Source organism: Equus przewalskii, chromosome 20 (genome assembly GCF_037783145.1).
Source record: "Equus przewalskii isolate Varuska chromosome 20, EquPr2, whole genome shotgun sequence".
Lineage (NCBI taxonomy): Eukaryota > Metazoa > Chordata > Mammalia > Perissodactyla > Equidae > Equus > Equus przewalskii.
The window spans coordinates 46,583-58,441 of NC_091850.1; the positions used below are offsets into that span (position 1 = coordinate 46,583).

The window sequence follows — 11,859 nt, forward strand, 5'->3', positions numbered from 1 at the left end:
TATCATTCCATTCTCTCCTAGACTGAAAGTTTTCTGCCAAGAAATCTGCTGAAAGCCTGATAGCAATTCCTTTGTAGATTATTTTCTTCTGCCCTGCTGTCCTTAATATTTTTTCTTTCTCATTGACTTCTGCCTGTTTTAATAGGATATGCCTTGGAGAAGGCCTTTTTGCATTGATGTAATTAGGAGTTCTATTGGCTTCATATATTTGTAAGTCCAGTTCCTTCCCCAGGTTTGGGAATTTCTCGGCTATTATTTCTTTGAACAATCTTTCTGCTCTCTTCTCCCTCTCTTCATCTTCTGGAATACCTATAATCCTTATGCTGCTTTTCCTAATTGAGTCAGATATTTCTCAAAGAGCTCCTTCATTTTTTTGAAAATCTTGGTTCTCACTCCTTCTCCACCTGAAGCATTTCTACATTTCTATCCTCTAAACCACTAGTTCTGTCCTCAATAAAATCAGCTCTATTTTTTAAGGAGTCTAGATTATTTTTTATCTCTAATTTGATTCTTCCTATCCAGAATCTCTCTTTGGGTTTTTTTACTTCCAATCTCTTTGGTGAAGTATTTCTACTGCTCATTAATTTTATTCCTGAGTTCATTGAACTGTCTTTCTTATTTTTCTTATAACTCATTGAATTTCTTTATGAAACTATTTTAAATTCTCTGTCATTTATATTGTATATTTCTGTGACTTCAGGATTGGTTTCTGGAGACTTGTAATTTTCCTTCTGCTGTGGATTGTTACAGTACTTTTTCACGTTTGATGAACCAATCCTTTCCTGGCACATTTGTGATAGTATCAGGTTGCAGATTCCAATTGCTACCACTGAGGGGAAGCAGGAGCTATGTTTTCTGATCCCACACCATCTGCTGAAAGTAGTGCAGGTACAGTTTGTGCTCCTGCAGGCCAGGATGTTGTTCACATGGGTGTACAGGTCTGCACTCACCTACTCTTGCAGTCGCAATGGGTCACATTCCCACTGGCAGGGCTGCAATGACACAGTGGCTGCTCCCCGAGGCCAGGATGATGTTCATGCATGTTCACAGGGCTGCCACCACTTCTTCTTACAGTCATGCTGGGGCGCATGCCCACTGGCAGGTGGTACAGCACAGTGTACCCTCCTGTAGGTGAGGATAGTGTTCATGTGCAGTCTGGGCTGTCCCAACCTCCTGTTAGAGTAGCAACAACTGCTATGTGAGATCCTGAAACCTGGCTTGCTTCTGCTATCCTGGGGATCCAGTCCATCCACCTTCAGAAGTATAACTGTGTAGGTCTCTCAGGCATCCTGTTGTGCTGTGTGGGTATCCCCGATCAGTCATTGAATGTTCATTTAGTTTAATTCAGAGGGGCAGAGACAAAGGGAACAGCTCACTCTGCCATGTTGCTGATGTCACTCCTCTGGAAGGGGTTTTAGAAGTCATCCAGTCTGTCTTTTTTAATGTTTACCCTTCCTCTACCATAGGACCACTAGTTGTGAACTTAAATCAAGAAATTACCATGTGGTTGTCATTGTGCTAAGCTCTTGAATTCATTATCTCATTTAATGCTCATAGCTACTCCTGTGAAGAAGGTGTTATTTATCCCCATAGACAGATGAGAAACTGAGTCCCAGGAAGATTGAATAATGCACCTGAAGTCACAAAGTTAGGATGCAGCTGAGTTGGCATTCAAATCTTGCTCTAAGCCCAGAGTGTATTCTCTTAACTATATGCCAAACAATCCACACACACCATATTGCTTCTCCTTGAAATGACCTTTTTCTCTACCTGCCTAAAAAATGACCATAGCTGACTTTCAACACAGCACAAATGTCTCCTCTTCTGAAAATCATTTCCTACTGTCCTACCCCTACAGACAGACTTGGGCACTAGACCCCATTGGAACCCCCAGCTCAGTACACATGTCTTTGTTGCATCCCTTTTCATGCTGTCGTAAAGTGATTTGCTTATCTACTTGCACCCCAACCAAACTCTAAGTTCTTTGAGGGCAGCACTAAGAGCTCTTTGTGTTTCCACCCCACACATCATTGAATGAATACAACAAACACTACCTCATGAAGCTCTCATTCCATTTGGGGTAGATTTCACTCTTAAAGAATTCCATGTCAGCCAGAACCATAATTGGCCTGTCTGACTCCTTCCCACAGGTGAAATGAGATAGTTACGGCTTCCCTCTCCTTCTTATAACAGTTTGATTCTGAGAGCAGCTCTCACCGGTGCAGAGAGGCCTCCCTCAACCACTTCATCCAAAGATGGTTTCTCTAGTGACTTCCTATAGGATCTCCCTGCTTATTTCTTTGTATTTATTTCTAGTAAAAACTATTTGTTTTACTTGTTTCCTTGTTTCTTATATCTCTCATGAGAGCAGTGACCTTGTCCATCTTTTCCACCACTGTGTCCCTTATGCCTCCTTCAGTGACTGGCACTTAAGAGGAACTTAATTTTCTTTGAATGAATGAATAAATGAATAGTTGTGGACAGGATAATGAAGGACCTTGATGTGATGGGAAATCTGGATAGGCAGTCATTTAAGAAAGCCTTCAATGTCAGCTTTAGTGTGACATTGAAATGGGCAATACAGAGAGAGAGAGATGGAGAGAAGGCAGCAGTCAGCAGTTAGGTAAGGGGAAAACACTTGGCCAAGTTTCATGATTACAGGAAATCAAGTCAGAGAAGCTGAAAGACATGCAGGGTAAGTGTGATCAATGATTTGGGCATCAGAGGGTCTTGAGTAGACACCCGCTCAACACTGACCCTTCTTGGTCTCTAAGTAGCTCACTTCCTTTGCACATCCGATAAAGCAGACCTCTTCTGGATCTTTCCAAGGTAGAACCCTCCTGGTCTCAAAAGGCTGGCTCCTCTATAATTCTCTATACACTTCTTTGTGCTTCCCCACTGATGATGGTGACAGATGCCACTTTGGCCCAGAAGTTCTCAGTGTTTGAGGTGATGTGTGTGAATAGTATTCCAGGGCAATTTGAGTTTCCCTGGAGGTCACATTGAAGGTAGGAAGGTCAAGTATCAGTATTTTTGGTTAGGTGGGGGCAGTCCCTCCGATCCTTCAGACATCTTCCTTGTCCACTAATTGATACTGCAGATTTAATACTTAATACACATTAAGAAAAATATTCTCCACTCCCACCCTATGAAATCAAGCCTCAGAAAGAGGTCTGATATTCTGAATAACTTGTCCCCCACACCACACCCTTTTGTTTCCAACCTCATATGTCTCTTTATGGTATAGACACCTTGGGTCCACATCCTAAATGTCATCCCACCTCTGACTCTTACCAGACATTAGCCCTTCCTTTCTTTCATTCCAGAATTTGGAAATGAGAATTTCCTCATGGTTTGGGACTTAATTTTTGATCCAGCCTCATCATCCCCTATCATCTTTGGCAATTCTCCAACTTCATATTCTAGTCTCTTCAGAATCCCACTTCTGCTTTCACCTCAAGGCCTCTAGCATGAGGTGTAGTCCAATATTCCACTGGGGCTGACTTGCACTGTCTATCTTGGTGACAGGTGGTTTAACTGCAAGTGTTGGTGGATGGTGTTTGCCCGAAGGGTGAAAACATGACTTTTATTAATAAATGACAAATGCAGACATCATTTTCCTGTTCCTCATCTCCCGACCAGAGCAGACATAATGAATCAATCATGGTACTTTTTCCCTACTGAACCTGAATGTGCTCAGCATGGTTCTCAAGAGACTCCAGGCAGCCATTATCAAACGACTGCAGTTGTCATTTGAGATGAACCTAACCTCCAGTGAGATTCCTTGCCAAATATCCTGTTCTTCTTGCAGATGAATGACACTTCCTGGAGGATGAAGGAATCAAATCAGTCCGTGACCTCGACTTCACTCTCATGGGACTCTTCAACCACTCAGGACCACATCTGGTCCTATTCTCCCTTGTGGTCACCGTACTCACCATGGGCCTTCTGGGTAACGCCATCCTGCTCTTCCTGATCAGCACAGACTCCAGGCTCCACACCCCCATGTACTTCCTGCTCAGCCAACTCTCCCTGTTGGATGTTGGCTTTCCACTGGTCACCATCCCCAAGATGGCAGTCGACTTCCTGCAGGGAGAGAGTTCCATCTCCTTCAAAGGTTGTGGAGCTCAGATGTTCTTTCTGATGCTGATGGGTGTCTCTGAGGGTGTCATGCTATCCCTCATGTCTTATGACTGCTATGTTGCCGTGTGCCACCCCCTGCATTATCCCTTACTCATGAGACGTCAGGTCTGCCTGCTCATGCTGGGCACCTCCTGGTTGTCAGGTGTACTTGTGGCGTGCATCCAGACTTCCACCATCCTGCACTTCCCCTACTGTGCCTCACGCGTTGTGGACCACTTCTTCTGTGAACTGCCTGCCCTGCTGAAGCTCTCTTGCGCTGACACCTCAGCTTATGAGTTGGCGCTGTCCATCTCCTGGGTGCTGATCTTGCTGCTGCCCCTGTCACTCATAGCCACCTCCTACAGCCAAGTGCTGGGGGCTATTCTCTGAATGCACTCCGCTGAGGCCCGACACAAGGCCTTCACCACCTGCTCCTCGCACATCGCTCTAGTGGGGCTCTTTTATGGGGCAGCCGTGTTCATGTACATGGTGCCAGGTACTTACCACAGCCCACAGCAAGACAACGTGGTCTCCCTCTTCTACAGTCTTGTCACTCCAACAATCAAGCCCCTCATCTATGGCCTAAGAAATCGAGAAGTTCGAATGGCTCTGGTCAAGGTCCCTGGCAGAGCTGGCTTCAGATCAAAGAGATGACCTCAAGGGGGATGCTGGGTTGTTGCAGGGACCCTCTCTTACAGTAGAAACCTCTTTTATTCACAGTACAGGTGAAAGATGTACTATAACCAGCTCCCTTTCTCTTCCCAGGTTCACCTCCTATCTTGTGGATTTATAGAAAGCAAACATAATGACCCCAATCACTTAAACAAAACGAGGGGGGGTTTTTTAGTCTTAAACAGAACGAATTTTTTACTAGAAGAAGGCCAACCCAAAAGCAGAGATGAGCCCCAGCTTCTAGATATTTTGGCCACCTATTAGAGCCCTTCCCTACACTCCATTCTTATACATTTCAGCACAGTGAGCGATGAGTCTGGGATCCAAACCTTGAAATAAAGCAAGAAAAAGGATCCAGAGGCTGTTACTCTGACAGTGATGCTCAGAGAGTCCCTGACCCTGATGGTTCTTAGCTGTGTCTTTGTTTGAGTCATAGTTTTAGATTTTACAGAAGTGGAAGTCTGTCACTCAAGATGACCCTAACTGGTCAGTCCAAGTATGTGTTACTTTTGCTGCCTCAATTATTATAGAGCAGAGATGTAAGATGTTGAAACCCACTCTTAACTGAATGTCAGGGCTGTCTAAGATTAGATACTGCCATTTTTAAACTTCTATAATCATCACCAAGTGGCACAAGAGTTAAGATTACTCAATTAATGATTTCCAGGGAATGATGTATCCTAATTCTTTATCTTTCAGAGATAGTTCTAATGTTTCTTTGGATTAAGAATTAGAGCCATTTCTATCCATATGAAGGCTGAGTTTACATGTCATCCTAAGCATTTTGAATGTCAAGTGCCAATCTTTGTGTGGGAGTATTGTGTGTGTTGAAGAAAGGGATTGGTGAGTGGGGAGTTTTATTTTTTTATTATTTTATTGAGGTCACATTGGTTTATGCCATTGTGTAATTTCAGTTGTACATTATTACATATCAGTTTCTGTATAGACTGCATTGTGCTCAACACCAATGGTCTAGATTTTATCTGTCACCATACATATGTGTTTTTTTACTCCTTTCTCCCACCCTCCCATCCCTCCTTCCTCTCTGGTAACCACTAATCTGGTCTCTTTATGCAAGTGTTTGTTTATCTTCCACATATGAGTGAAATCATGCAATATTTGTCATTCTCTGTCTAGCTTATTTCAGTTATAATACCCTCAAGTTCCATCCATGTTGTTGGAAATGGGATGATTTTGACTTTTCTATGGCTCAGTAGTATTCCATTGTTTGTGTGTATACATATATATGTGTGTGTGTGTGGTATATCTTTATCTTCTTTATCCATTCATCAGTTGGTGGGCACTTGTGTTGTTTCCATGTCCTGGCTATTGTAAATAATGTTGCAGTGAACATAGGGATGCATAAAACTCTTTGTATCATTGATTTCATGTACCCAGTAGTGGGACAGCTGGATCATAAGAAATTTCTATCTTTAATTTTTTGATACATCTCCATTCTGTTTTCCACAGTGGTTGCATCAGTTTGCATTTCCACCAGCAGTGTACGAGGGCTCCCTTTTCTCCACATCCTCTCTAATACTTTAGAATCCCAATGACATTCTCCAAAGAAATAGATCAAAGAATCTTAAAACTTGTATGGAACAACAAAAGATCACAAATAGCCAAAGCAATCCTGAGAAAAAAAGAACAAAGCTGGAGGCATCACAATTCCTGACTTCAAAATATACTACAAACCTGTGTAATCAAAACAACATGGTACTGGCAGGAGAGCAGACACACAGATCTAAAGATCAGAATTGCATGTCCCGAAGTAAAACCTCACGTCTATGAACAGCTATTCTTAGACAAAGGAGCCAGGAACATGCAATGGCGAAAGGAAAGTCTCTTGAATAAATCGTCTTGGGAAAACTGAACAGCCACATCCAAAAGAGTGAAAGTAGACCATTACCTTACACCATGCAGAGAAATTACTTCAAAATAGATTGAAGACTTGAATGTAAGACCTGATACCATAAAACTCTTTGAGGAAACTTCGGTAGTGCACTCTTTGACATGGATTTTCGCAGCATCTATTTTGAGTATTGTGTCTACTCAGGCAAGGGAAACAAAAGAAAAAAATGAAGGAATGGGACTACATCAGACTAAAAATCTCCTGCAAGGCAAAGGAAGCCACGACCAAAACGATAAGACAATCCATCAACTGGGATAAGTTATTTGCAAATCATATGTCTGATGATGGTTATTTCCAAAATATTTAAAGAACCCATAGTCAGGGGTTATTCTGGGGCACAGTGATTAAGTTCATGCACTGTGCTTCAGTGGCCCGGGGTTCACGGGTTAAGATCCTGGGCACAGACCTACATACTGCTCATCAGGCCACCTACAAAATAGGCGGAAGATTGGCACAGATGTTCAGCTCTTGGCCAATGTTTCCTCATGACAGAAAGAAGAACTCATACAACTCAACAACAAAAACAAACAACTCCATCAAAAAGTGGGCTTAGGATCTGAACAGACATTTTTCCAAAGAAGATTTACAGATGGCCTACAGGCACATGAAAAGATGTTAAACTCACAAATTATTAGGGAAATGCAATTTCAAACTGCACTGAGATGTCACCTCACCCCCGACAGAATGGTTATATTAACTAGGTGAACAGCATGTGGCTGTTCAGTTTTCCCAAGACGATTTATTCAAGAGACTTTCCTTTCTCCATTGCATGTTCCTGGCTCCTTTGTCTAAGATTAGCTGTTCATAGACGTGTGGTTTTACTTCTGGACTTTCAATTCTGTTCTTTAGATCTGTGTGTCTGCTTTTCTGCCAGTACCATGTTGTTTTGATTACACAGCTTTGTAGTATATTTTGAAGTCAGGAATTGTGATGCCTCCAGCTTTGTTCCTTTTTTCTCAGGATTGCTTTGGCTATTTGTGATCTTTTGTTGTTCCATACAAGTTTTAAGATTCTTTGATCTATTTCTTTGAAGAATGTCATTGGGATTCTGATTGGAATTGCATTGACTCTGTAGATTGTTTTAGGTGCTATGGACATTTTAACTATGTTTGTTATTCCAATCAATGAGCATGGAATATCTTTCCATTTCTTTACATCTTCTATTTCTTTCAATAATGTTTTATAATTTGCAGTGTATAGTTCCTCTACCTGCTTGGTTAAGTTTATTCCTAGATATTTTATTCTTTTTGTTGCGCTTGTAAATGGGATTGTATTCTTGATTTCTCTTCCTGTTAGTTCATTATTGGTGTATAGAAATGCAACTGATTTTTGTAAGTTGATTTTGTACCCTGTAACTTTGCTTCAGTTTTTGGTTATTTCTAATAGTTTTCTGGTGGATTCTTTAGGGTTTTTATATATAGAATCATGTCATCAACAAACAGCACGAGTCTTACTTCTTCCTTTCCAATTTGGATACATTTTATATCTTTCCCTTGCTTAATTGCTCTGGCCAAAACCTCCAGTACTATGATGAATAGGAGGGGTGAGAGTGGGCATCTTTGTCATGTTCCTGTTCTCAGAGGGATGGCTTTCAGTTTTTCACTGCTAAATATGATATTGGCTATGAGTTTGTCCCATATGACCTTTATTATGTTGAGGTCCTTTCCTTCTATATCCATTTAATTGATAGTTTTTTATCACAAATGGATTCTGGATCTTGTCAAATGCTTTCTCAACATCTATTGAGATGATCATGTGATCTTTATTCCTCAATTTGTTAATGTTGTGTATCATATTGATTGATTTGTGGATGTTGAGCCATCCCTGCATCCCTGAACTAAATCCCACTTGACTGTGGTGTATAATTCTTTTAATGTATTGTTGTATTCAATTTGCCCATATTTGGGGGAGATTTTTGCATCTATGTTCATCAGCGATATTGGCCTGGGAGTTTCCTTCTTTGTTTTGTCCTTGTCTGGTTTTGGCTTCAGGGTAATGTTGGCCTCATAGAATCCATTAGAAAGCATTGCACTTTGGGCTCAGTTTGTTCTTCAAGCTCTGCTAGCTGTAGTTTAAGATTACTTATTTGAGATTTTTCTTGTTTGTTGAGGTAAGTCTGTATTGCCATAAATTTCCTCTTAGGACTCCCTTGCACATCCCATAGGAGTTGATATGTTATGCTTTCATTTTCATCTGTCTCCAAGATTTTTTTTATTTCTCCTTTGATTTTGTCATTTATCAAATGTTTCTTCAGTAGTATGTTGTTTCTTCTCTGCACATTTGTGACTTTCCTAGCTTTTTGCTTGTAGTTGATTTCTACTTTCACAGCATAATAGTCAGAAAAGAGGCTTGATGTGATTTCAATCTTCTTAATTTTATTGGCTTGCATTGTTTCCCAACATATGGTCCATCTTTGACAATGTCCCACATGCACTTTAGAAGAATGTATATTCTGCTGTTATGAGATGGAGGGTTCAATAAATCTATTAAGTCCATCTGGTCTAGTATTTCATTTGAGGCCACTTTCCTTGACTTTCTGTCTGGATGATCTATCCATTCATGTAAGTGGAGTGTTGAGGTCTCCTACTACTATTGTGTTGCTATCAATTTCTCCCTTTAGGTCTGTTAATAGTTGCTTTATATGCTTTGCTGCTCCTGTGTTAGGAGCATATGCATTAATAAGTGTTATGTATTCTTGCTGGAATATTCCTTTTATCATTATATAATGCCCATCTTTTTCTGTCATTGTCTTTTTTCTCTTGAAGTCTGCTTTGTGTGATATGAGCATAGCTACACCTGCTTTCTTATGATTGCCATTTGCTTGAAATATCATCTTCCATCCCTTCACTCTGAGGCTCTGTTTGTCTTTATAGCTGAGATGTGTTTCCTGGAGGCAGCATACGGTTGGGCCTTTTTCTTTAATCCATGCAGCCACTGTGTGTCTTTGGATTGGTAAATTCAGTCCATTTACACTTAGAGTGATTGCTAATATATGAGGGCTTAATCCTGCCATTTTATCTCTTGTTTTCCAATTGTTCTATATTTCCATTGTTTCTTTTCCTTTGTATTTCTGACTACCATTTCAGTTTGGTGGTTTTCTGTGATGGTTTTCTCAATTTTCTGTTTCTTTATGACTTGTTACTCTGCTCTGAAATACTTTATGGCATTCACCATGAGGTTTGTATAAAAGATCTCGTAGATGAGATAGTCCACTTTCTGATAACCTCATCTCTCCATTAGCCTATGCAGGTTCTATGCCTTCCCTCCTGCCCATCTATGTTTTTGTTGTCACAAGTTATTCTATTTTGTGTTGTGAGTTTGTGACTCAATTGACGTGTTTAAAGGGTTTTTGTTTGTCTGTTTGGCTTTTTTGTTGAGGAAGATTTGCCCTGAGCTAACATCTGTACCAATCTTCCTCTATTTTGTATGTGGGATGTCGCCACAGCATGGCTCGATGAGTGGTGTGTTGGTCCATGCCCAGGATCCAAATCCACAAACCTGGGCCGACAAAGCGCAGTGTGTTAACTTAACCACTATGCCAGTAGGCCAGCACCATGAAGTGTTTACAGTTATTTTTCATGCTTTCTTTCCCTTTATCTTTTATGTTATAATTAAGTACTTGCTCTCCTGAAAGAGAGCTACAGTTTTCTGATTTTGTCTATTTATCTTCTTGCTGTAAACATTGTAGACCTTTGCCTTTTTGTTTCAGGTATCATAGCATCCTTGAGTCATTTCTTGTAAAGGAGGTCTAGTGGCGATGAACTCCCTCACCTTTTGTTTATCTGAGAAAGCATTTATTTCTCCAAGGTATCTGAAGGATAGTTTCATTGGATAGGATATTCTTGGCTGAAAGTTTTTCTCTTTCCCTCTTTTGAACATATCATTTCATTCTCTCCTACCCTCTAAGTTTTCTGCTGAGAAATCAACTGAAAGCCTGATAGGGGTTGCTTTTTGGGTTATTTTCTTCTGCCTTGATGCCCTTAATATTTTTTCTTTCTCATTGACTTTTGACAGTTTAATAGTATATGCCTTGGAGAAGGTCTTTTTGCACTGATGTAATTAGGAGTTCTATTGATTTCATGTACATGTATGTCCAGTTTTTCCCCAGGTTTGGGAAGTTCTCATGTATTATTTCTTTAAACAAGCTCTCTGCTCTTTTCTCCCACTCTTCTCCCTCTAGGATACCTACAATCTTTATGTTGCTTTTCCTAATTCAGTCTGATGTTTCTCAAAGAAATTCTTCATTTTTTTAAATCTTACTTCTCTCTCATCCTCCACCTGAAACATTTCTAGATTTCTGTCTTCAACGTCACTAATTCTCTCCTCCGTATGATCTACTTATTTTTTGTGCTTTCTACATTATTTTTATCTCATTAACTGTATCCTTCATCTCCAGAATTTCTGTTTGTATTTTTTGTAGAGCTTCAATCTCTTTGGTGAAGTACTCCTTCTGCTCATTAATTTAATTCCTGAGCTCACTGAACTGTCCTTCTGAGTTTTCTTGTAAGTTGCTGAGTTTCTTTATGACTGCTATTTTGAATTCTCCATCAGTCAGGTTGTAATCTTCTGTGACTTCAGGTTCTGTTTCTAGAGAGCTGTCCTTCTCATTCTGTTCTGCCATGTTACTGTAGTTCTTCATGATTTTTGATGATCTAAGTTCTGATGATGGTTTTTGATCCTCTGCTGGTGCATTTCTGGTAGTAACCACCTTTTCTTATTTGAGTACAGTTTTGGTTACTTTGGTTCTGGTCACCTGGGTCCCATGGTCCTCCACTGGGTCTCTGCAGGTTCACACACTGCAGTCCCGTGCTCCACCTGTGTTGCTGTTCCTAGGATGTCTTGGGGTGCTGGTTGCACTTCTCCCAGAGGTGCTGCATTCACTGGTGTCACTGTTCTTGGCAGGGGCCTGGGGACTCAGGAACTTGTGTACAGCTGCTGCTGGTGGTGAAGGTGGTGCCAGGGATGCCACCACTGGGGACAGGGTCACTGGTTCTGCTGTGCTTCTTGTTACTTCTGGTCAGACTCCCCCTGTCATTATTGGGCTGCATTTGCTGTTCCTGCCTCATCTACTCATGGTTGTGTCAGTAGGATGCTCTGCATTTGCACCAGCCAGGCCACAGCCACTCAGCAGAGTGCCTTCACTGAGGCAGGCT

General features: G+C 41.0%; 1 pseudogene; it reads left to right on the plus strand.

Annotated features, from left to right (window-relative positions):
* The first annotated feature begins 3,832 nt into the window (after window positions 1–3,832).
* LOC103544842 (olfactory receptor 2Z1-like) lies at window positions 3,833–4,776 on the plus strand (annotated as a pseudogene).
* Window positions 4,777–11,859: the final 7,083 nt, after the last annotated feature.